Source organism: Dipodomys ordii, unplaced genomic scaffold (assembly GCF_000151885.1).
Source record: "Dipodomys ordii isolate 6190 unplaced genomic scaffold, Dord_2.0 Scaffold18, whole genome shotgun sequence".
In the NCBI taxonomy this organism is placed as follows: domain Eukaryota; kingdom Metazoa; phylum Chordata; class Mammalia; order Rodentia; family Heteromyidae; genus Dipodomys; species Dipodomys ordii.
The window spans coordinates 5116991-5143961 of record NW_012267234.1 but is presented as its reverse complement, the minus strand read 5'-3'; the positions used below and the strand labels follow the sequence as shown (position 1 = coordinate 5143961).

Below are 26971 nucleotides of genomic sequence, written 5' to 3'. Positions count from 1 at the left end.
CCTCTGCACTTGATGGCCTGCCATACCACCTCGGGTCCTTAACCAGCCCCACTGTGGTGCATTTGGTGCCAAGAGCAGACATCTATTCAGCTGTGGATTCAGCTGTGGCCATCTGGCAGTCAGTAGCTGGGAGTGCTAGAGAGGAGGTTGCTTTAAGTAGGAGACTCTGTAGCATCTGCTTCTGGGAGAGAAGCTCTCTGTGCCCCCTGGCATGTGCTCCACTCATAAATTCTCCAGAAATGGGGATGCAGCTGAGACCCACCATTTGTGGCAGCAGAGACTCTCCTCCACTCTGTCTTATCCATGTGGAGTTGAAGCACAGCATCACTTGGCATGGTGTGCGGCTGCTGGCTTGTAATGGCCTTCCCAGCAGAGGCCCTGCAGGCATCTCTATCATGGGTCCTGGAAGGGAAAGAAGCCAAGTGCTGAAAGGTAGCCACAGACAAAGAAATCATTATTTAAAGAGATTCAGTGATTGTGTGCCTTGCCTCTTCTAACACATCCAGTGGCTCCTGTGGTAGGCAGAATGGCTTCTCAAGGTGTCAGTTCCTCCATCCTCTGTGACTATACATGGCTTGAAGGCTTTGCTGATGAAATGGAAGGTTATGCACTTAAAACAATGAAAGGAACCAGAACCAACAATCCAGGAGGCCTCAGCCAAGTCACTCCAGTCCCTAGAAGGAGAGGACTTGTTCCAGCTGGAGTTACAGTGGTGGCAGAAGAAGTTAGAGAAACTCAAAGACCCAGTGGGACTTGATGGCTTTCTCCTATGGGCTTTATGGAGAAACCCTGGGAAAAGCACTAAAGGAAACATGGACTTTAGCTTTATAACCACACACAAAGAAGTGAATTCAGTCACTGACCTATTTGAGCGTGGGCATGAATTCTTCCCCAGATGCTATGGATAAGACCTTGATTTAGTCAATATATTTTGGCTTTGTGAAACTCTATTTAGAAACCCAAAATGGGATCATTCAGGTTTTTCACCACTAAGTCAGTGTATCTGTATCCCCATCTGCTTCTTCCACAACCTTGTGTAGCAAAGGCAGAATCTATAATCTCACCTGTAAATGTTCTTGTTTAAAGTATTCTAAATGCATCTAAGTTTCTTTGTGTGTGTGTGTGTGTGTGTGTGTGTGTGTGTGTGTGTGTGTGTGTGTGTGTGTGCATGCATGTGTACATGCACATGTATGCACGTTGGTTCTGGGGCTTTAACTCAGGACCAGCGTGTTGTCAATGACATTTTGCTTAAGGCTAGAACTCTACCACATCTACGCTTGTGGCTTTTTGGTGGTTAATTAGAAATAGTTTCAGACTTTCCTTCCTAGGCTGGATTTTAACTGCAGTGCTCAGATCCTACCTTCCTGAGTATTTAGGATTATAGACATGAGCTACAGAGGTGCTGCTACAACCATATTTAAGTACAGTATCAATGTCACTATTACCCTTCAAACGAACCAAGGAATTGGAGGAATTGAAATTATCTTGCATGCCTTCTAGAAACTTCACATGGGGCAGAGTGTGAGTCTAGGTGGCAAAGGTGAAGGAGGGGGATACTAGTTAGGAGGCTGGAAGACCTAGTGATCAAAAACTGATCTCGGATTGGCCAAAGTTTTTGTGATGGATGGTGATGCAAAGGAAAGAGAATTAAGGACTCCAAGGGTTTGGGTCTGAGTGACTGGGTAGGTGTTTGTGACATGAAGAGGCCTGAAAAGTGACTTTGGGAATGGACATCAATACTGTAAAAAGCTCCAGCAACTTGGGTTTTCTTTTTTTGTGGGGGGGGGTCTGGTTGTGGAGCCTGAACTCTGGGCCAGGGCGCTGACCCTCAGTTCTTCAGCTCAAGGCTAGCTGTCTACCACTTGTGCCACAACACCACTTCCGGATTTTTTCTTTTGCTTATGTGGTGCTGAGGAATCGAACCCAGGGCCTCATGCATGCAAGGCAAGTGCTCTACCACTGAGCCACCTTCCCAGCCCAAACTTGGGTTTTCAACACATGTCAATCACCATCCCTTCCTCCACTGCACATCCCATCACTTCCTGAAATTCTCCTTGTCTGACAAGGACAACTTTATGTACTTTTCCTATTCTATGTCGTGACATATACTGCTTCTATCTGTATGTAATTCAAACAAACATTTTCCTGCTTTTAGTTTATGCCCTTTATTAATCCATACACAATCACTTGTCTTCTGGCTTGTTGAAAAGTAAGTTAGACAACACTTGCCACAGTAATGTCTGGCTAGCCATAAAAACTCCAGCACCACATTCATCTGAAAGGAACTCTTGACGGAGACGGCTACTTTTGCCTTTTTCATCCATTTTATAGTTTTTCAGGACAGCCATTTTAACCTTCTTTCTCTTCTTCTTGTTCTTCTTTGGAGTGGTGTAAAACTTCTTCCTTTATTTAGCACCACCTTGAAGTCTCATTAGTTGATGAAGAGTGGAGTCCTTTTGAATGTTGTAGACAGATAAAGTACATTCATCTCCCAGCTGCTTACCAGCAAAGATCAGTCTTTGCTGATCAGGAGGAATGCCTTCCTCATCCTTTACATTTTGTATAGCATCCAAGGCTTCAACCTCAAGTGTGATGGTTTTCCCTCTAAGGGTTTTGAAGAAAATCTGCATCCTGACGGTGGTCCCTTTCTGGATCGGAAACATTTTTTAAATTATTTTTTCTGGTACTTGGGCTTAAACTCAGGACCCCAAACTTGGCAGGCAAGCATTCTGCCACTTCAATAAGGCTTCTAATCTTTTTTGCTTTTTAGATTATTGTTTAATTTTGTTTCTTTTGTTTAGGTTTGTTTATTTCGTATTGAGTTTTCAGGTTTGGCCTGGACTAGCCTTGAATTTCAATCTCCATTTCTTTCCTTCCTGAGTAGCTAGCTACATAGGAATGTGACATTATTCCCCTCTCTCCCCCAATCCCCCCCTCCACATCACAGCTTCTTTTTGAGAAAAAGATTTCACTAACTTTTTGCCCTGGTTGATCTTGGAAGTTGATTTTCCTGTTGGTAGTGTCACAGACATATATGTCACTGTACCCAACTCTAAACAAAAACATCTGCACTTCAAAATTCTTAAGTCACGGTGAAGGAATTTGCACAGAAAACACAGATACACATTAGCTCTCTGGCCTTGCAGAATGATTCTGAGTGTTAGTTTCCCATTTCTGGGACAAAATACCTGAGGGGGGGGGGAAATCCATTTAAAATTAGAAGATTTTGCTTTAGCTTAGGGTTTCGGAGGCAACCATTGATGGTCCATTGGTTTTATCACTTTGAACCTTTGGCAGTAAGGCACATTAAAAGTGTACAGTGGAGAAGGATGCTCACTTCCTGGTATTTGGGAAATGAAAAGAGATCTTCAAACCCAGTGATACACCCCTAATGACAGATCTTCCTCCCCCTGGGCCCTGCCTCCTAAAGATTCTACTACCACCTAATACTACCACAAGACTGGATAACAAACTGAACTCATGCCCAGACTTCAGTGTGTGAGGCTTTGTGACATGTTTAACACCCAAAATGATGGCACTCGACTGTACTTATTTCTGCTAAAGAGTAAGATCATTTAATTTTTCTTGTTATATGGTTGGATAGTTTAAGATTTAAGTAATTGAAAGGCTGTTCCATAGCTTTTGAGTGCTAGTCAGAGATGACAACTCATTATTATTGCTGTTGTTGTAGTTGTTATCTTCTTTGTCTCCCCAATCAAAGTGGAGACAATTGGGCATGTGGCACTTATAATGGGCTCAGAGGATGGTACCCCGGGAGGAAGGCTATCCAGCTCCAGATACGGTGAAAGGCTCTTCAATGATACTTAATCTGCTTCGGGTTGAATTAGTAAAGAGCAGATATTAGGTAATTTGTAGAGTTAATTCGTATAAATAAACTTCTTTGTTTATACATCTGCATGCACACACACACATCACATATGCTTGCAATGTGGAGACACATTTGATTTACTCATCAGTCTTTGAAGCTTTATGTGTCTATTATTTAAGAGTTCAATAGTGATCTCAGGATTTTATTATGCAGAAATTTTTATCATGGCTACTCATAAATCCCAATTAGGCAGCTTGTAACAGAGCCTAGGGAGGAAGTACAATTTCTGTTTGTTCCCAGCGTCTCATTAATGACATGCTTTCACAATGGATTACAGATGGAAGCCAGGCTCCAAACAGGATAGTTAGCAGATGGATGGAGAGTGAGGTAACTGGGTACTCTTTGCTCAGCTACAATGTTATTTTATGCAAAGGCAAGAGAATTAGGACCAGCACGAGACTGGTTAAGTGGCATAGATGGTGCTTCACATTGCCTTGCTCAGTGTAGATTTTTGAACAGAAACAGATCTGAACTTGAATCTAACTTCTAATTTTGACAAATGCCTCTCAACTCTGCATGCTTCCAGCGTTTTCCTTCATACAAAAAGTGAACAAGGAGAAATGCATGAAGTAACTCTAAAATGTGGTTCCAATGCTCCCTGATATTTCCCCTCCGCTCCTCCTTTACAAAAAAATGGAAGGGCTCACACTCCAGAAGGACATTATTGGATAGCAAAACAGAGATCATGAAATAAGACATCCATCCCTTCCCTAAGCTGCAAATAAATGTGGAGCTATCTTTCTACCAGAACACTTAAAATGCTCATTTGTCCCCATAGTTTGTATTATCTCACCATCATTACAAAACCACTATCCATAACAGGAAATTGATCCTTCAAAGGGAGCAGCAACCTCACCGAGCTCATGGAGATGGAGAGGCAGGGGCGGGCTTGTGATCCAACCGAAGCTTTCTCCTTTTGAATGATGTGCTATTCCGTGGTCATCAAGAGAGGTCCCTTGGCTTTTTAGTCTTTTGTATGTTCATGTATTAACTATGTGCCTAACAACTAACCTAATCCTGTAAACTCTGAGTCGAAACTCTGAAGTATTGAATGTCTCTGTGTGTTTTAGATCCCAGTAGAGTAGCAGAAGCAATCAACACATTGTAAGTGATGCAGGACTGGAGTGATGAAGGAAGGAGAGCGTGCAGGTGAAGCTCAGAAGTAAGATGACCTATCTCTCTAGCCCCACCAACATTCGGGTGGGGGCTTTAGGGAGAGGTTCTTCTTTGACTACACTCAGAAGGATGAGATGTCAATCTAGGCACAGGGGAAGAAACCGATTTTGCTATTTCCCACAGAGAAACTCAGAAACGTAAGGACTGGGGAAAGGTTAGTTCTGTGGAGAATCTAGACAAGTACCTTGTGACATAATAACCGGTTAGATCCAAAGCGGCAGTTCTCTGAATAAAGTACACCATATGTTTCAGTGTGTAAAAGTTGGGAGAAAAGAGAAACCAATTTCTATTTCCAGTTCCTACTAATAGCCATATTAACATTTCGGTAATTTCTAGGCACAGATTTTCTTCCTTTATATGTTTATCTATTGACATACACTGTGTATGAATCACCTTATGTAAAATTAGATGCACTTCAATATCTTTCTTTCTTATGCAGTTTAAATTGTCATTATTTTAATAGTCTCCTTAGTAATATGCTTGTTTGTCCTCAGTACAAGGTTAAAGCCATACAAATCAACATTCCACATTGTGAATAGTATCTACCTAATCGGCCCCTTTGGGCACTTTGTCCCAACTGGACAAATGCCATATTTTCACCATAATGATACACATGCCTGGCTTAGAGTCTCAGACACAGAAAACAATCACTACACATCTGTGGAATGCTTATAATTGGATATTTGCATCATCACCCTCATTTCATATTTTTTACACTGTCCTACCTTGAAAATTTCTCAATCCACCTAAATGTTTCTTTTAAAAAATTACTAAAAATGGATTTTCTTTGGATCAAAAGCCAAAGTAAACATGCAATTCCTTGGCTACATATTGCCAAATTTGCATTGAGCCAAGGCTGTAAATATTTTTCCTCCCACTGCTAATGTATGACAAAGTCCTTCCTCTGTACTCCTGCCAAAAGTGAGTATTATTCAATGCTAATCCTTGCTAATTAGAGAGGTAGGCAATAGTGTCTTATTTCATTAATGAGTAGTAAGGCTGATGCTTTGCTTATGGGTTTATTGATATGTGTGACTCAGCACTAGATTCCATTCTTTGTTTTACTGTCTTTGAGTTTTAGATTTTGAAAATTAATAGGAACAGAAAGGTTCCTATTATAAAGTTAGTTGTATATTAATTATATAGTAGATATCTGTTAACTATTGAAAGAACTGTTTTTTTTTAAATTTATATAACATAAATTAAATGGTAGAAAGCAAGGGGAATGATGATAACATGAAGAAAGATCCCATGCAGAGGTAGCTAGGAAGGAAGATGAGCACAAGGCAAGAGCAGAGAGAGAGAGAAATGTTCAGAGTGTCAATCAGCAGAGACTCACACTTGTAATTCTACCTCTTCAAAAGGCTGAGATCTGAAGATGACAGTTTGAAGCCAGCCTGAGCAGGAAACTCCATGAGATTCTTATAGCTGATTCACCACCACAAAGCCAGAAGTAGAACTAGGGCTCAAATAGTAGAGTGCCAGCCTTGAGTTTATAAAACAAAAGGCTAAAGGGATAGTCCCTTACCCTAGTTAGAGTCTCCATAGAAGCACATAAAGAAAATGCTCAGAGGAAATAGCATAGGTCTTGTAATAGAAGGGCATGAGAGGGTTTTCTAGCAAGAGAAAAGGATTTTGTAACATCAAGACCCAAGACTATCTTTCTAAGTTTAATGGAGCACCAATACTGTGCATAGAGAAATGGAAGCCAATGGAAGCCTTTAGAAGCAAACATCTTGGAAGTCCGTAGATCACCTTATCTTTCACAAAAGTGATTGCATTTTGTTCTGTCATTGTTCCCCCTTCTAGGGTTACATGACTGTCTCTGCTCCTCTGGAACTCTGGGATTGCATTTTTTTTTTTCCACACAACTTTGTTCCGCTTAGTCCTCTCTCTCACAATGTAGCATTAAGATGTTATTTATTTTATGTCGAGTGTTTTAGATCTTTCGACTTCAAAGGAGTGGCAAGAATGTTGGGTTATCATCTAGGCTAATCATAACAGTACAAAGAAGACATGGATAAACAACAATATTGCTCAGTCACAGAGGTCTCTGTAAAGAAGTTCAGCCAAACCAGCTTCTTCCACTAAACTCATCTTTCATTAAGCCATAGGGGAGAAAAGAGCTTCTCATTCTTCCTTTAATCCAATTTATTGTGTTGACCAGCAAGTAGATAATATATTATAAATACGTTCATCTTTATTCTGGTGTGAATCAGTATATTTCCACTTCAGTTCTGGAATAGCTGTGTAATAAAGGTGTTATTATCGAGTATAAAACTTGCTACTGGAATACAGAATATAGCCTCAAAGTTATTATAAATGCTTGTGTCATTCTTTTTTTCAGTGTTATTTTTATTTATCTATTTTTATTGTGAAAATACTGTACAGAGGTGTTACAATTACATGGACAAGGTAATGAGTACATTTCTTATCAAGCATTGTTGCCTCTTCCTTTGTTTCCCCTTCCCATCCCTTTCCTCCCCTCCCCCCAAAGTTGTAAAGTTCATTTTTCAGCATAACATCTAACCATGCTTTATGTCTTATTTTTTTTTTTTTGTCGGTCATGGGGCTTGAACTGTTTGCCTGGGCTCTGTCCCTCAGCTCTTCAGCTCAAGGCTAGCTCTCTACCACATGAACTACAACACCACTTCCAGTTTTCTGGTGGTTTATTGGAGATAGGAGTCTCACAGACTTTCCTGCCTGGGCTGGCTTTGAACTGCGTTTCTCAGATCTCAGCCTCCTGAGTAGCTAGGATTACAGGCGTGAGCCACTGGCATCTAGCTCCCTTTATGCCTTTACATCTGTTAGGCCACGGATTCATGGCGAATAGGTTCCAATAGCTCAGGCTCCTTTCTGTGGTTCTCACAAAGTGTGTTTCTCTGTGTGGAGCAAGTTGGCCCTTCAGGTTGCTTTCTCTTTGGCTTTCTTCTTGTCCTGGTCTTTTCCCTTCACTGGTTTCAGGAAGCTATCTCCATTCTTATGCTTAATCTGCACATTAATCCTCTTGGCAAGGATCTTGCCCTTAACTTCCTTGTTCCCAACGATGCCAACAGCATGCTGTGTCACATTGTAGACCCTTCCAGTTTTACCATGGTAACATTTGTGGGGCATTTCCTTTTGAATAACACTCATTTTACTTGATGTCTACAACATCACCCTTCTTGTATATTCTCATGTATGTAGCCAAAGGAAGGGCTCCATGTTTCCTGAAGGGCCTAGAGAAAATGTGTGTATCTCTCCTCTTTTCCTTTGTGCCTGCATTTTGGCAAATTACTGGAAGATGACAGTTCTGGCCAAAAAGACTGTGTCATTCTTAAAAACCATGTCTGAGTTATGAACAAGTTGGGATAGACCTACAACCCCAGCATTCAGGAGACTGAAGTAGGAAGATTTCAAAAGTGGAGGCTAGATTAAGCTATCATGTGAGACCTGGTCTCCAAAACCCACAAACAAACAACCCTAAGAGCTGACCTCATAAAAGTGTACAATACTTTCTCCATGGGCTTATCAACCTGGTAACATGTCAATTGTTGACTTCAACCTACAGTCCTTCATAAAAGTTTTGATGATTGGGATCCGTCACTACCTGACCATGGAGAAAACTCAGATTCTTCACCCACATGTCCAAGAGTTTGAATGCTAGTTTTTCTGCTCCTTAGGTGCATAAAGAGTTTGGTAAACGTTACATTATCTCTGAGTCTTTTTCTCTTCTGGTCTCATACAATGCAATGCAAAATTAAAACATGATCTGCATCTCCTTTTAGTATTGCTCTAAAAATTAAATATTATCTAATATGTATTGACAGAGAATTGCTCATCATTCAAACTTCATAAATATCCCAGGGTGCTCTTTTTATAAGAACCATTTTCATGTTAGGAAACGGACAGCAGGTTATTATCCTGAATGAATTAAGGTCAAACGTTGGTCTGACTGGCTATACATTTCAGGAGCCCTGCAAATCAGAAAAGTTGTTTTGTGGCCGTCTTCCCAAGGTGGCGTTCATCCCTCCCAAATTGGAAATATGTCCCAACTAAACCATCATGGCTACTTATCAACAAGGTAGAGATGCTATGTGCTTGAAAGGGAGACTGTTGAAAGAGCTATGCTTCCTGGGTTTATTTTATTTTTATTTTGTGGGCCCTGAACTCTGGGTGGGCTTGGGCGCTGTTCCTCAGCTCTTCAGCTCAAGGCTAGCGCTCTACCACTTGAGTCACAGCACCACTTCCTGCTTTTTCCTTTTTTCTTATGTGGTGCTGAAGAATCGAACCCAGGGCCTCATGCATGCAAGGCAAATGCTCTACCACTGAGCCACCTTCCCAGCCCTGCTTCCTGAGTTTATCGCTAGTGAAATAGAACCTAATTCTTGGACTTGTCACCAAGGCAACTCTTACCAAGGAATGCTAGACAACCATCTCTGTGTCTGAGATCCTATCTGTAAGCGTTTCCTCTTCAGAAACTGCTTTAGTGCTAGATGCTGAAGTGATCTAGCATAGTTGGAAATTCACCTTGATTTGAATTTATACTTTCCCAAGTCCACCACTGTCATCAATTGTCAAGTTTCTGGTATGGCTCTGACTTAATCTACTTCAAGTCCAAGCTTAAATGTGGAAGCCTGACACCTGTGCTCTCCTTGTAGAGTTTGTCCTTCCTCACACACGCCCTCTGTATGCATCACATATTCTGATCGCTGATCACCTCTACAGGTGTTACCCATGTTCAGTCTATGTAGATCTATCTTCCCCTCACACCACATCCTACCAGAGCTGAAAGATTTGCTTTGAATAAGATGTAGTCTGGCTTCCACAATTTCTCCTGATTGCCAAATAAATTCACGTTTACGTACATAATTGATACACCAAAGCATGCATCTAGAGGGAATATTCTGTCTCCCAGTATTTAGGAAATAAATTCAGGCATGTATAGATATAGTGTTTAATGGTCAAATTAGGGTAATTAGCATTTTTGCATCCTTAATCATTTATAATTCATTTGTGTGGGAAACCAGATGTCTCTCTTCTAATATTTTATAAAATAGATAATAACTTGTAGTAAACTGTAGTCACCCTACTGTGCTGTGTGAGACTAGAACTTCTTCCTCTTATCCAACCATATTTTGCTACCTGTCATCAAACCTCCTTCTATCTCTTTTTCCCTCTGAGCATTCCTAGCTAATGATGAGTCTTCTACTGTCCCCTTCATCATTGTTCTCAGTAAACTTAACTTATTAAGGATCCATGTGCTTTGTTTACTTTTGGTTTTCTGGTATAAACGGAAAGTTCCAGTATGAAGGAAATGTTTCTCCAGACATTTCTCATGATGTTTACAACAAACTAGAAACAACCAATGTAACACACACACACACACACACATACAACACACACACATACAGCACACATACAACACACACACACACAAACACACACACACACACACACGAAACCTGAATTATTGAGACCATAGTTGTATGAGTTTTAAGTTCCTAAGACAGGGCCTGAACTTGTGCTGCTAAAATGCGCTTAGCCTTTTGGTAATTGCTTCTTGTGAGAAGAAGGTGAGAAGCCATCTTCAGTTCAATCTAATGACTCTGCCAGCCAGCTTACCACACTGCATAGCAATAGTTATCTTGAGATTGGTTCACTGGAAGGCAGGTGGCTCACTTGAAGACAGCAGCACCCAGTGAGTACCAAAGATGCTCAGGCGTGTTAGGAAGGGCTGCTGTGGTGGTCGCCTTGTAATCATCAACAGTGATGGTCTCCTGGCGTAGATTCACTGCAGGGAAAGCCAAGAATACACATGGCAGGAGAGAAACTCACTTGTCTCTGATCAGATAACCTGTGTCCAGTCTGACCGAAACTTGAACCTCACCTAGTTTTCCTCCTTCATTTACTAGAAAGAAATGGAGTTCTCCTCTCTAATTAAATCAGTTTGAATCTAGTTTTCTGTCACATGCCACCCACTAAGTCTTCTATATAAAGTAGGTATCCGGTAATTTTTTGGAGAGATCCTCAAGGAACTAAACAAAGCTGCCATTGAAGGCCTCGGAAGGGTTCTTAACAAGGCGTCTTTGATATTGGAGAGAGGATCTGAATATTAATGTCACTTCTCCAGGGAGAGCTGTGGATCTTGGTTCTGACCTTCAGTATATAAACTAAACAAACAAGACTCTATCAACTTCTCGCAGGTTCCCGTCAGACAGCATTAGCTGCTGCTAATGTAGCATAGCAATTGATGTGGAGATATTTCCCCGTGTGGACTGCTTGTCAGACGTGCTTAGGACACCATTCAGTAAAGATCACGGTGAAGAATACAAGAGGTGAGGGACAGGTTACTTAAACAGTATAGAGAGATGGTGAATAAAAATAAAAGTGGACCTTCAAAAAGAATATAATACAACATATATAATTATTTTTTCACTTGTCTACTGCATTTAGCCATTTGGGCTCTGTTGAATAACCCTACCATTCTATATCAGCCTCAGTCTCATCAGTTGTAAAATGGGACCCATAAATATATATGTGTGAGTTTTCAGTAAATCTTAATACTAGGGCACTCTGTGAGCCATGGGTGAACGAGTCTAAATCTTTTCTTTCTTTTTTTTTTAAACTAAAACTCACAGCAGGAAATATTTTGACAATCTCCAACTACAGCTCATATATACCCCAAATAGAACTTCCAGGCAGGTTTTTTTGTTTTTGCTTTTTTGTGTGTGCCAGTCCCGGGGCTTGAACTCAGCATCTGGACATTGTCCCTGGGTTTTATTGCTCAAGGCTAGCATTCTACCACTTGAGCCTCAGCCCCACTTCTGTCTCTTTGATTGTTAATTGATAATAAGAGTCATGGGCTTCCCTTGCCTGGGGCTGGCTTCTATCTCAGCCTCTTGAGTAGTTAGGATTACAGATGTAAGCCGTCAGTGCCCAGCTAGACAGATATTTTTATACCTTGAATGCAAAATGTTTTCAGATATATTTTTTCATTCAATTATAGTACAATGTATTGTTTTAAATTTAAAATGGGCATAATCCACTGAATTTATTTTATACAACATATATATATATATATATATATATATATATATATAGAATATAGATTGGAAAGCATTGCCCAATGTCATCACATGGCTTAAGATGCAGTCTGGATAAATGCATATTACATCTAAGGAGAGATTTGGCCCTAAATCCCTGGGCAATCTCCTATTCTCATGAACAATGTAATATCTCAACTGACAGATAGCTACACTTTTGATCCCAGGTTTGAATTCTGAGTGCATGGAAGTGTGTGGTCCTTACCAGTGTCTTCCTAGGACACATCTTATTCTGAATTGGATGCTCAGAAGTTCTTTTGCTACATGTTTTTCTACAGGAGAAATTTCAGAAGAATGAGAGCCTAAGGCTTTCATACTTCAGTTTGCTAAAGAAAGCTCCCAGGGCATTCTAAAAATATTTTAGGATGCTGAAAATTGTATTTCAGTAGTTTTGGCACAGGCTTCTGAAGTCTGAATGTTTAACAAGCACCCAGGGAATATTGATGAAAGGCAAGTAGTGTAATATACTTAACTACACACTCCCATTAACAGACAACACGAGATTTTCCTAAACTCTGTTTAAAGCTAGAGCTGTCAAGTCAGGCTACCAAAAGGTCAGCAAACAGAAACATGAACAACAAACATAAAATCAAGGTTGAGGATGGGGATAGAGAAGAGGCAGATTCTGTCTGTCTTTAGCATAATGTGAGAATGGAATGGGAGTAAACTATACAGAGAGCATTTTCCGTCCATACACCATGTGTTCATTTTCCACCCCGCCCCCCGCTTCAACTTCAGAACAGCTGACTCCCACTCTTGGTAAGCCAAACAGGTATGCGCTTTTATTAAAAAGATACGGGATTTAAGAGATGAAGAAGTGACTGGAATGGGAGAAATATGGCAGTCTTCGGTCTTGTTATTTTTAGCTATGGGCATTCCCTATGTCAAATACTAATGGTTGCTGGCTCTCGTTGGTCCTGGAGAACCATGTTCTTGTGTTTGCACTAGAGATAGAGGCTGAATGCTCTTTTCTTACTTCTCTGAATTTCTGAAACTATTTGTGGGAGAATTTGTTGGGCGTTTGTTAGCATCAAGTTCAGAGAAATCCCTGGAAGAGTCAGAGCAGTTACTTGGGCATTGGAGAATTAGAGAATAGAAAACATTCTCCCTTCCTTCTCAGATGGGCAACAACGACTTTGGTTTTGGTGATTTCTCAGGTTCCTGGCAACTCAGAAGTGTCTAAAAACCGGTGAGTTACAGAGATACAAAAGTAATTTAGTTCAAAGTTTTACGTGAAAAGTTGAGGCACGAAAGAAAAATGTTGGAAATAAAACTTGGCTCAAGGAATCGTGTGAGTTCAGGTTTCTGTGAATCAGTCTAGGAAACAGCCACATTTGAAGATGAGAAAACTGTAGGAAGATGGCAAGGAAACAAGCTGTTTGAGATTAAAAAAGAAAAAAAAATTGAAGCTCTGAGACGCCTAGCTTCAGGTAAGACACTCAACATCTCCAAGTCGGATGGGAATTCAACACTTCTAAGGTGAACAGTGTATGTTTATTCAGCTGTCTACCCCTTCCATGTATTCATTCATTGAGAAAAAAAAGAGTACTATCTACTCTTGCCTGGTGACTGAAGCAAGCATTGCTTAATCCATTGAGAGAAACGGATGACCAATTCTTGACTGTGCTTTGCTTGCAATACCTGCTTTCCTCAGTTGCTTTTCAGGTGATGTAATAAACCTCTCCAGCCCAGGTACTGGATCACCTTATGGTGTGCTTTGTAAGACAAATCTACAACTTTAAGAATCCCAGCCCTGTATTCTCCTTCTATCCCTTCTTGTCTTCCTCTTCCTTCTCAAGATCTCTCTTTTCTTCAGGAAACAATTCAACTATCATTCCAGGTGTCCCCAGTGAGGCTGTCAATCATAGCACAGCACCCTAGAGTGAGTCACATGACCCAGGCCAGCCTATCAGAAACTTTCTTTTATGGCAGGCTAATGAAGATACATGACCCCCTAGAGAACCAATCATATTCTTCTCTCTGATTTACAATATGTATTTTAGGAAGTCATGTTTCCCACCTCCAACCCCTTCTTGGATATCAAGACACAAAATTCGAACACAAAATTCTAGCTTGAATATACTATAGTGTGTGTGTGTGTGTGTGTGACACAAAAGCCTTTACAGCTCAAAAGCAAAGATAGGAGAGCTCTTAAAACTTCATTCTGAATAGTACCTGAATTCAGACCTTAGTTTTTCAGTTCTGTAACCTAAACTTTCCTTTAATTGAACTGACTTGACACTGAGTTTCTCTCATAGAGCCCTGAAGAATCCATCTTTTCAAAATCTGCCTCAATTTACATTTCCTCATTGGATCATCTTTATTCTCTTCTTCTGGAGGTCAGTAGCAGAGTATACTTTCTTCCTCTAACACGAAGATCTTTCTCTATTCCTGCTTGGTTTATGGTTAATTATGTGCATTTCTGTCACTCTCCTCTTAATCAACCTTAGATAATCTGGTTTTCCAAGGAAGATACCTTAAATACTTATCCTTAGTGCTGTTATAATTGCCAATAAAATATTGTTAAATAATAACTATATCATGTTAGGGCTTATGTCAATTGATGTATACCTATTAGTTTAGTTAATTGTTGGGACATTTTAATTAGGTATATTTTATATTTCCTTTCATAAATTAATCAAAAGACAGATTTGAGGAAAGCTAATTGTTTACTCAAGTTTCTATACTAAGTGAATCAAAAGCAGGAATGTACTCCAAGTATGTTTTATTAAAAAGTTTTACATACAGTCATATATGTGAGTAAATATTCAGGTATATACATATATGTGCGTTCACATGTGTATAGTACAGCTATCTTTGTTCTATGATATAGTCCAGTTTTTTTTCTTGCACCTTATCTCTTCTTCTAGTTTGAAGGGCTGGTGGATATATCAAATGTAATTAAATCAGTGGCTGAAAGGATATAAAAATTCACCCAAAGCCATGCACAATTTCATATAAAGAGCATCATGTATGATTGGTAGCAAAACATAGGCCTCGGTGTTGGTGGTATGGCTTTCCCTTTCTTAAAAGTTAGTGCTTGGCAAAGACTCTACAAAGCTACCAGTTCCTGGAAGACAAGCCCATTTAGAGGGAAACAAGTCATGATGGATGTGTATTTCTAGCAAATGCATGATAAAGGATAGAAGTATTGCTATGCATGATTTTTTAATAACTACAAAAATCCAAAGTACAGGATTTCTGCATGTGAAAATTGATAGCATTGTGATGCTGCTCATCTCTTTAAACAAGCAAACTCATCTTCCCTGGTGCTGTTACATCAGTAATAAATTGGCTCCTCAGACATATCTGCTTGCAGCTTAGAACTGAGATGGAATAGATAATAACTTGGAGGGTAGCAAAGCCTGCCATGGCAAATAATAAAGAAATTCATGACCTGCAAAGTACAAGGTGATCTTGTTCCAGGTCCTGATGCAGGCTTATATATATCCAAGAAGCTAGAAAAAAAACCCTTTATTTATATATAAAGACGTAACTCAAAAGGACCAATCTCAATAGGGATGAGCTTGTAGTCATGAAAACGTGTAGGCCAAAGAAGAGTTGTCTACTCAGTGCCTTTTAGAATAAAAATTAAGGGCTAGTTGTTTGGCGGCATTATGCCTAAGACCATACTGGGTTCAAGTGGTGTTTCTCTGATGTCCTTCTATCAAGTGGCAGGTTTTACAAATACTTTACTGGATACAAATGCTTTGATTGAGCCTCAGTAGGTGGATTCTTCTTTTACTGATGTGTCATCCATGGGTTCAATCTGTCAACAGTACGCAGCTATAACCTAAACTAAACAAGGGAGGGGGTAGAGTGTAGGGGGCCCATAGAATGATGGGAATAGCAATTCTACCATGCAAATGCAGAAGTGAATTCAAATCCTCCATCTACTCTTACTGGTTGTACATGCTACATCATGTCAGTTCACTGCTCTTACAGTTCAGTCATTCATACTTTAATATTAAGAATTTTCCCCTGGAATTATTTTCAAGCTGGAAAGGATACCAGAGAGCATGCCTGCTTGTTTGACCCAGCATGTTTAAACCAGGCAGATATACCTGAGCAATTTCTGTTTCCTATGTGTGTGTTGTTCAATTTTGCTGATTATTTTTTCCCACGGAGTTAGGCTACAGTGCTTAACACTGAACCTAGACCAGAATTGTGGATCCAAAAATATTGACTACTTTATTGGCCAAATAAGACAGCCCTCAGCCAATTCACAGAGCCCACCATGGTCTTGTAGCAGTTTCTGTCTCTGTCTTTGTGTTTCTAGAACCTGGACCTTCCACCCATTTCTGACCAGCAATCCAGTCCTAGCCTTTACCCTGTTCTCAACAACTCAATCAGAATTCTACTTTTCTCAGCTGACTTTGAGAGTGGTCTAAGACAGCTGTAATCTCCTTATTAATAATCTCCCCACCCCCACGCCTATTCTGATTTTACATATTGAACATGACAATAGGAAATTTCAGCAGTGAAGTGTTTTATTCTAGGGAAGAAAGGAGATGAGTTTGACATCTTATGAACCTGATTGGCCTTCTTACCAAGTTCATGGGCAGGGGCAACTTGAATTCCTTTACTGTTCCCAGGAATATCATCTAAAAACAATTACACTGGTGTGATTATTTTAATAAAGGAGTTAAGAACTTTATTGAAAAGTTTAAACAAACAAGGCTCTTGCCATAATTATTTGAATCTTTGGACTCATACACACATAAGTTTTTCAAGCACAATTTTAGTGCATGTAGGGTCTAATGTGAATATAAACATCTAAATTACTAAATTTAACATCTAATTAAATTGGTACATTTTATCTCTGAGGATTTGTCCTTTGCTAATGCAGATGTGTTAAAATTCTTATCCATATGAACATTGCTACATATATACTCACACACATACAAAAACCACAGTACACAAGAAACTTAATAACATCATTGTTTTTTTCTTAATATAGTAATTAAAAACATTCTTTAAAGTGTTTTAATATTTAAAAGACTAAGTAAGTACTTTTTGGGCCATTGTGCCGGAGAAGAGCCTTGCATGTGACATTATTTTGATAAAAAACTCCAAAATTTCAGCTTCATGTTTTTATGTTTTATTTTTATCCAAGACCATATTGTTAAAAATTAAAAACAAAGACTTTCAGCAGATACAGACCTCAAAGTACTTTAACCTTCTTCTTTTATACTCTTATTTTAGCAAAATGAAGCAAGCACTCACCACAAAGTAACCTTGTTCACTACAGATCATATGGTGTGTGGGGGCCAGGGTAACATTGATCAGGGTAAACTGTATTTCTATAATCACTTACTGAATCAACTCCTTTATACAACTACTTAACGGTAAAAAATAAAAAAATAAATTAAAAAACAAACCAAACAATATAAAGCAGTAAATTTGTGGTTTGTCTAGTTGTTTCTATTTCAAAACACTTTTGATTTTTAATGCTAGTAGTACATATATATTTATTATGATTGAGAAAGAGATGAGAAAATATAGGTGGGTTAGTAATTATTCTCCCAGGAGGAAATTACTATCAGTCTTGCCTGTGTCTTTCTATATAAACACTTATAAGCATTATGTCAGTCTATCTATCTATCTATCTATCTATCTATCTATCTATCTATCTATCTATCTATCTATCTATCTATCTATCTATCTATCTATCTATCTATCTGTCTGTCTGTCTATCTATCTACATATCTTTGCATCTATCTGTCTATGCATCTATCTATCTAGTTTTATGTATGCACTAGCATGAAGTGCTGTTGTTCTACTTAAAAATACATCTGAGTATAGACTCAAACATATATCTAAATAAATGTGATATATGTCATACTCCCCAAAAATACAAATACTGTATTTCTTTAGGATTTCATGTGTATTAACTTTTATGCACTTATGTATACAGTTAAAAATAACATACCTATAGGAAAACACATAGGGTAGATTTATAGTGTAATAAAAATAATACGTAGTCACTGTGGTATAGGATGCACTACATATGTAAAGGAAAACATGCTGTATAGTGCACAAAACATTATGTCTCCCCTTGCTGCTATATCATATTCAATAAGTGAATCTTGACATCTATACTACTAGTATACCAGTGATGGTCATTTAACCATTCTCAATGTTATAAGAAGTACTACCATCATCACAGGTAAATAATGTAGTTTCCTTTGCTATAAAGTAGCAAGAAATTGAGCAGATTATTTCATGCAATGGGTCTAGGAATTAAGTTAAATACACACAAGCAAAGACTGAATAAAGGGACTTAACAGCCAGGTCAGACAAAGAATGTGAATCCTCTGTAGAATAATTAATCCTGGATTGTAATCTGCCTATGGGACATAGGCAGTTATGACATATTTAAGTCCCTCTGGGCCACTTCCTCCTGTGGCCTTGGCTCTTTTCTCCTCCCATCCCAAATGGCTTCCTTGTGTTCACATGTCTTTTTCCTTACGGTCACTGTTGATAGCTGAGGTGTTTCTCATCATGGCCTGAAGCTCACTGACAGCTTCTCAATTCTTGAATATTAGGGCTTAGATCAATAAGGCAGAATGCATGTGGTAAGAGGACTCATCTTTAGCTCATGACTTTTAATGAGATAGTCACCAAAAATAAGCAAAGACAGTTCTGTTGTAATTTAGGGAGAAGGGACAATTCCCATGTGAAGGGGAAATGACACTTTGGTCATGTGCTCAGCACTGGGGGCTTCCTGTGGTTCCCCAAAAGTCATCATTTTACATCACTTCCTAAGGATAATGGTACTATGTCTCCTATATATATGGTATGAGAAATTACCAGTCATGCAATGTGAGTTTTGCTTCATTCTTAAACTACTTTTTTATGCAAGTTGGAAATATTCTATAACATTAACACCTACATGTCTAACCACTGTCAACATTTTAACGTGTGCATGTAGTTTTATCCATTTTGTGAAGTCTTTAGGGAAGTTTTATGTTATATCTCATTATTATCACCTATATTTTTTCTGAGGAAATGAATATATGTCTACCACCACTTAATTATTTACACAATATGCCATTGTGTGAATATAAAATGATTTGTGGAATCAGTCCTCTATTGATAAGCATTTAAATGGTTTCCAGATTTGGACTTTTAGTCATGGATTTCGTAATTTTGTCTACAAATAAAGTTCAGCTAGATTCCTGAATGCCATTTAAACAGTTTTCTCTTGGTCCCCTCTAATCGAAGTTTATAAATGGCTCTACTTAGTGAAGAAAAAAAAGGTTACTAAAAGCTTAGGTACTGCCTAGCAGCTGATGCTTGCTGGATTTCTACTCACCTAATATAGGGCTCATTAATCAAGGCCCAGATCTGAACCTATGAAGAGGCAAGGGAGGGAAGAGACACCTGGCTGTGAATACAGTTACTAGGTATTGTTAGCTCTGTGGTCTTGAGTATGTTAGTTCTTTCCAGGGCTTCATCTGCACATCTGCCAGCTAGAAATATTAATCCTTCCTTCTCACAAAGTCTTTGAGGAAATAATGAAACAAAAAGCTGTGGGTAAAACTAAATGATTTTCCCATGACTACTTAATTATTTATAGCTTGATTCATATTTCCAGGTATTTCTGAGATCTGATTCATACTGATAAAACTTTTGGCAAAAGGAAAGCATACAAAATGAATCAAAATCCCTCGAACTCTATGGCCTGACTATCACATACTAAGTTAATAGGCTTCCTGTAGGTCTGGGGATGTTTGCTGGCAATTTAGCTTGCAAAGGTTGCTATGCACAGGAATCTTTTCTCAAATTTACCAGACTCCAATTTGGATTAGTTCCAGTTTTCAATGAAAGAAAGCTTAAGTCAAAATCTCCAAGGAAGTTGAAGATGACCTCCTCCTCCTCCTCCTTCTGTTAATTTCTAAATTAGCTTTAAGTACAATGTGATTTCAATGCAACATAATAATATATGGTTACAATGCATCTTGATCACATGTTACCCCTTCAATCATTCTTCCCTGTCTCATCCAAACTCACCCATCGCCCAAGTTACCTGATTCCACTTTTACATATGTACATATTATTACTGTCTTTTCCCACCCTTCCTCTCTCTGTCTTTCCCCTTTTTCTTTGACCTCTTCTACTCTAGCCAACAGTTTGTTAAACTAGGAGTTAATTGTTTGAAGGAGTTATGCCCTTGCAATCCTCCCTTGCAAAAACCTATTTCAGACAATATGTTTTTGTACATAGGCTTATGACTTTAATGAGAAAAGGCCATTCAAACCAGGCCAGGGTCTGAGAAAAAGTTGGGGTTGTAATGTACTATAGAGATCTTAAATGACATCCTTACTTTTTCCTGCTTGACATTCCTAATCATGGTGATAAAAAATTACTTGTACTTAATCAGTTATCATATTGCTTCCTGAGCTAGAATGTGTTTTGGACAAAGATAGTCTTTCACCACTAAGGACACTTATTAGTACCAACTCCTATTCCTGAGTAAGAAAGCAGGCTAATATTATGGCATGTAAAGATGTAATTGGAGGCTACAGATCAGGGACTTCAACCTGCAAGTCTTCTTTCCAGGAGAATATCTCCCCTGATCTACTGCTAAATTGCCCATTGGGTCAGGGAATACCTCCAGACATCATGATTGAAAACAGTAGGCCTTTGCTTTGCAAGCCCAGAGACAAATCTTGTCATTCATGTGCCTCTTTGGTGGAAAGTCACATTTCCTTTCTCATACATGACATGTACTTAGACAAAACTTCCATTTAATGTCATTCCCTAGTTATTGGTTAATCACCAGAAAAGACTTAAGACTTCGAGAAAGGCACAGCTTGTTTGCTCACAAACTGTCTTCCCAAAGAAGTTACATTTGCAAACCTGGATTCGACATGTAATGCATTGCTCATGCATTTGAAAATATTATTCCTCTCTAAATGCAGAACTTCCATTTAAACCTCTTTTAAATTCAACCAAGACTGACTCCACTATTCCAGCCAATCTCAAATTCTGTCTTATTATTTTTGTGTGTGTGGCATTTGTACCAGCTGGGACACTGTCTTCTGCGATATTTTTCGAATTTCAGTTGCATTTTCTTCCATTTTATATGGCTTGTTGTTTATTCTATTAACTCTTTCTTCCATCTGGATCATTAGCACATTAGAATTTTACTATTCTGGTATGCAATTCATTATGCATTAACAGGATAGTTCTGGCTTATGAGAAATTATTTGTGATTTGTACTTAGAGAGCTTTTAATCAACTTTACCATTCTCAAAAAGTCTGTCTTGCATATAAATAAGGACCCCTAAAAATCGATCTGTTTTGCTCAATTATAAAATGCTTCATTTAGAAGCCTGAGGGTAATTTATTACACTGAATCTGAGGAAAGGAAAATGTCTTGGATTTCATCTTATCAAAGGGGTGCTATGTCTAATGACAATGTCTGCTTATCAGAATTATTACAAGTTGTCTAGATTAATAAAATTGAAAGACCTATGGGTGTTTTTTAAATATTAAGCTTATTATTTGCATACTTTTTCCAGTGTCAGCCATCCTTCATCGGTGGGCTGTCATTCCTTGTGTGTTTGATTTCTGCTCAGGTGGCTGGAGTACTTGGTGTCTGTCAGACAAGGTAGACTGTAAGATCAACTCTTTAAAGCCTTCTCTAACTAAGTTGGTAGGAAATAGTGTGGAAGGACATAGGGTAGAGTTGTTCTCATGGATTTGATAAATGTTTAAGAAACTTCTTTCCTTTGTAATTAAAATGCTATTTCTATGGCTTTATCTGGAAACCACTACATTAAGCAAGTCAAGTAGGCACAGAAGGATACAGATCATATGTTTATCTGAATATGTAATATGTACATGTTTCTCTCGTGTACACATTATATATGCAATATGCAATAAATATATATACTATATATGTATATATATATGTATATATATATATATATATATATATATATATATATAAATCAGCCTGACTAAAGCATGTGTAAGATGCCATGGGAAAGACCTTTGAATGATTACCTTTCACTTGAAGAAAAATGAATCTTAGGAAGTTGAAACACACCTTGTCTGAGGTATGGGTGGCATAGTGGTGGATAAACAGATAAGGGGAAGGAGGGCAAATAGAGTCAAGATAGTTTATGTATATGCATCAGAATTAGAATAAGAAAGCTCAATGAGACTAGACAGAAATGGATGTGTAAAAATGAAACTCAAATAATTCATGCTAATGAAATAAAATACCAGGTCTGGAAAGACAAGAACTGAAGAATACTACTCCACTTGGCTTCTCTAGTAAGGGATAAAAGTGTGGATAAGGAAATGGGATGAAATACATCTCACTGTCTTCCAAAATGTCCTGTGCATATATATATATATATAATATATATATAATATATATATATAATATATCTTTATCTCAATGTGAAAATGAGAAAATGGAGGCTTACATAAGTGCTAGAAGTCATGTTGATTGGTAGAGTGTTGTTTTGGAACTCACCTCTTTGACTTAAAGCTAAACCTTTCTCACAATAGGACCACTGAAAACTCATGCAACAGGTTTAAAGTTTGAATATATTCTCTCAAGTTCATGGGTTGGTTCCTTATTCCCTAGTGTAACTTGATGGGAAGAAAGGATTACAAGAGGGCTCTACCTTTATGAATGGATTCATGTGCTCATGATGTTAGTCAATGGGCTATGGCTCCAGTGGGCTGTTGTAAAAGTGAGTTTGGCTCCTCTCCTGAGTTCTGCCACACTCCCTTGCCCTGTTACCACACAGCAAGCAAGCTGTGAGCAGATGGGGCTCCTTTATCTTTCTGTCTCAGCCTCCAGAAACAGGAGCCAAATAAACTTCCATTGTTTATTAATTACTCAGCCTGTGGTACTCTGTTTTAGCAGCAAAAGATGGATCAAGACAGCAGGTGAAGGAAAGATTTTAGGACTGAGAATCGGAAACCTGTGGTTTGGTTCTTGGCTTCCTACCTTCGAGATGCTGGATAAGTCAAAGTTCTTTTATAATTTAAAAATGATAGTAGTTGTTCTGAGTCAGCCTCCTGTGCTAGAGAAAGTTGACCAGGCTAGTGTAATATCAGAATACCTATGTGTTTATACAAATTTATTGTTTCTGCTGAAAAACAAAACGTTAAAGGCATCTTCTCTGAAAAGGGGAAAGAAAGCACCTTTTGATATTATTGATTTCTCCATCACAAGTTCAAGGCAATGCAAACTCATCATGGTTCTGTTTGTCTGTTTGTTTTCTCTATGTATTTAACTTGGAAGACATCAATCTATAAAGGAAAATGTTGTTTATTCTTTTTTTTTTTTTTTTTTGTCGGTCGTGGTGCTTGAACTCTGGGCCTGGGCGCTGTCCCTCAGCTCTTCAGCTCAAGGCGAGCGCTCTACCACTTGAGCTACAGCGCCACTTCCGGTTTTCTGGTGGTTTATTGGAGATAGGAGTCTCACGGTCTCTCCTGCCCGGGCTGGCTTTGAACCTCGATCCTCAGATCTCAGCCTCCTGAGTAGCTAGGATTACAGGCGTGAGCCACAGGCGCCCGGCTTTGTTGTTTATTCTTGGATACTACTTAGAAATCCTGCCAAAGATATTGTCCTCTAGGTTGGAATGTTCTCTATCCCCTTAGAAGCAGTGTTGGTCTGTGCTGGGTGGTGGGCAGCTGACATGTTGATAAATGGAGGTGTTAAATCATGCATTAACCATGCATTAAATTTCAGGAAGGAATTTTCCTGTCATTTTCCCCAGAGGTAGATATATTTTAAAATAAAATGTACTTTAAAATAAAATGTAGATGTACTTTAACAGAAAAAGAAAAAAGAAAGAGAAATCCATCATATTAACCTCACTTATAAGTAACCAGACTCAAGCTATATGCCATAATGTTTATGAGTGCATGTCTGTCTCTCTTTCTACACACACACACACACACACACACACACATATATATATATACACACACATCTATGTGTATCTATGTGTTTATCTATATATTTATATACGTATATGTGTATCTATGGTAAATATCTCTATCTCTCTGTCTATCTGTCTTTCTGCCTATCTAGCCATGTACCTATCTGAAGAAAAACTACTGCACATTGCTTAAAATCTTTATATTAAGATAATTGCTTTTGGCATGCAATCAGTTTGCAAATATAGGAAAGCAATGTCTTTGTTTAAGTTTTATCTGATCCACTGAACTTACTCAGGAAACCACTATGGAATCTTAAAAGAAGGGAGAGAAAGTGAAGCTTAACCAAGACAGACACTTGAGTATTTTGTCAGTCTATGGAATAATTCTTTTCCCAACATGTTCCATCGGCAAACATGTTCTTCCAGCCCTACATCCCTTAGCTACATGGAATAATCACATAATAAGTTAAAAAATGTAAAAAATGAGCAAATAAACAGATCCAGACTTACTCGTTGTAAGCAAATTAATATCAGTGGAATAGAGACCACAGTGCTGATACTTTTTTCAGAGATCCCAAAGTGGCATTAATGTCAGCAAAGAGAATCAAAGTAGGAAAATAAATCATATAAATAATACTAGGTCATGTGGGAGCTACAGTGGTGGGTAAGATTCATAAGAAATATTTGGCCCAAGGTCATGACTCTGTTGACCTCAAGGGAAGCTCAGCCAATGTGGATTTTTCTCCTGTGCAAATGTGAACCTTGAACCTGGAGTTGATCACAACTGTCATGGTATAAGCTGAGTCTCCTCCTCTCATGGCCAATTTCTAGAGAGAAAGCCTGATAAAGGCTATCCTGGAAACTGCCTTGATTGTTTTGTTTTGTTTTGTTTTTTTCCAACTTGAGATTTGGATTGTGCTTGTTTGAGCCATTCTAGTACTTTCCTTGGATTTCTTACTTGTTCTCCAATAAGTTTAATGTTGGTTCCTGATCCTTGCAGTCCAAGGGACCTTCATTAACATACTCTGTCAATAAATGACTACATCAACTTACCCTTTTTGGTCTCAGTTTCCTGGAGTGTTAAAACAAAGCTCATGATTCAGATCAATAACTTTCCGTCCCATATAAGCAAGACTTTGAAACAATGGAGCTGTAGGTAAGTAGAATAAAAAAATGATGGAAGGTCAGATCGGTTTTCTGATATCAAATCTTTATTGTTTGGCAGGAAAGCTTCTGAGAAGAGTTTTCTAAGAGCACAGATGATATTAAAATGCTGTCTTTCTGTAGTTGTGTGAGTCTTGACTAAGAGCTTTCATCCAGAAACAACTGGAGTTTTCTGTTTTACAGCCAGAAACTGCTAGGTATAAAAGGCCAAGGATAGTTAATGGAACATACAAAATGGTAAATGCCAAACAGATTGAAGTGTAAAAACTGCTTCTCTAGAAAGATGTTTAAAGAGAACTGATTGAATCAATCTAACTTTTTTAGTTATAGAAAAAATCTTGTCTAAAAATAGGAATCCTATTATTTTGGAATATTTGGTGACATGGCAAGTGTTTTCTGTGAGGTCTTTTAGGACACAGAGTTAAACCCTATGCAAAGGTCATGACAGATCTCTATTTCCAAATTAAATCGCTTAGAAACACACTTCAGTAGGAAGTTGAGTTTGGGAAAAGCCTGCTGTGAAAGTTAGCAAATGAAATTTAAAATGTGTGAAGCTTTCAGTTTGAGAAAAAAAAGTACCAATTTGAAAAGATTGTGGCATTTTTGCTTTACCAAATGAGGCTCTTTTGGTAGGCTTAAATATAACTCTTGTCTATATGGGATTAAATGAGAGAAAAAAAGTCTTCAAAATATCATCCCATTAAAATCTTTCCACACTGCTAAAAAAAAAGAAAACAAAAAAAAGATCAGAGGTCAGAGTTCAGGTTATTTTTAGCAGAAAGCCTGCATGAAATTTCTGTATGATTCTTCAATCACAAAAGAGAACACACGTCCAAATATGAATGCTCACCTCGATCTCAATCCCCTGTGCAAGAGCATCTCCAGACCTTCCAAGGTCTGCTTGCTCACTTTCCACAGTGCTTCCCTGATATCCTCGTCGCCTGCATTGTCCTGTGATTCTTTTCCAGTCCCCTTCAAGCACTGACTTTGGCTAAGGTTAGAAATGATGTCTTACCCATTGGACACAGTGTCCTCTATTTATGATGGACTGCTCTTCTGTACCTTTGTGCTGTCAGTTGATTTTCCCTCTTTTGAAACTACCTTGACAGAGGTTGTTGGGCATGCTCTGAGTTGTCTTGTCCTCCCGTGAATGCTTCCTCCATTTTCCTGGAGTCTCTCTTCTCAGCCCTTCTCATAAATACTGGCAGTTCCTGGCATCTGGTGTGGAGGTTCATGTCTCCACGTGAACTTGCTTTCCTTCTGTGGAACTCTAGCAAGTATGAAAATCTGTCCTTCCTAGAGTTCCACACTAGAGTACGGACGCATTCAGAGGCTGCCTGATAATCATGGGCAGCCAAACTCAGCATGTCAGCATGCACCAGGTCCAGTGGCAGTATAATCTCTCCTGCCAAGTAGCTGTCCATGAGGCCCCACTTAGTAGACATTGCCCTCATGTGTGTATTATGTCTCTGGATCCCAGTTTTCTGATGACTAAAATGTTTTGAGGCTTAAATGAGGCAGCATATGTACTTAGTTCAGTGTAGGACACATTTTTTAAAATTTTTTTATTTTAAATGTTTTTTTTTTTTTGCTTATGTGGTGCTGAGGAATCGAACCCAGGGCCTCAGGCAGGCAAGGCAAGCGCTCTACCACTGAGCCACCTCCCCAGCCCCTGTAAGACACATTTTTGAGCCTTAAAGTACGTGGAGCTCTCTTGATTGGTATTTCCTTCGAGCCTG

At 38.7% G+C, this 26971-nt stretch overlaps 2 pseudogenes; both read right to left on the bottom strand.

The window, feature by feature from the left end:
• Positions 1 to 2183: 2183 nt before the first annotated feature.
• On the bottom strand, positions 2184 to 2630 carry LOC105983084 (annotated as a pseudogene).
• A 5242-nt stretch (positions 2631 to 7872) lies between these two features.
• Positions 7873 to 26677, bottom strand: LOC105982916 (annotated as a pseudogene).
• Between the last annotated feature and the right edge of the window lie 294 nt (positions 26678 to 26971).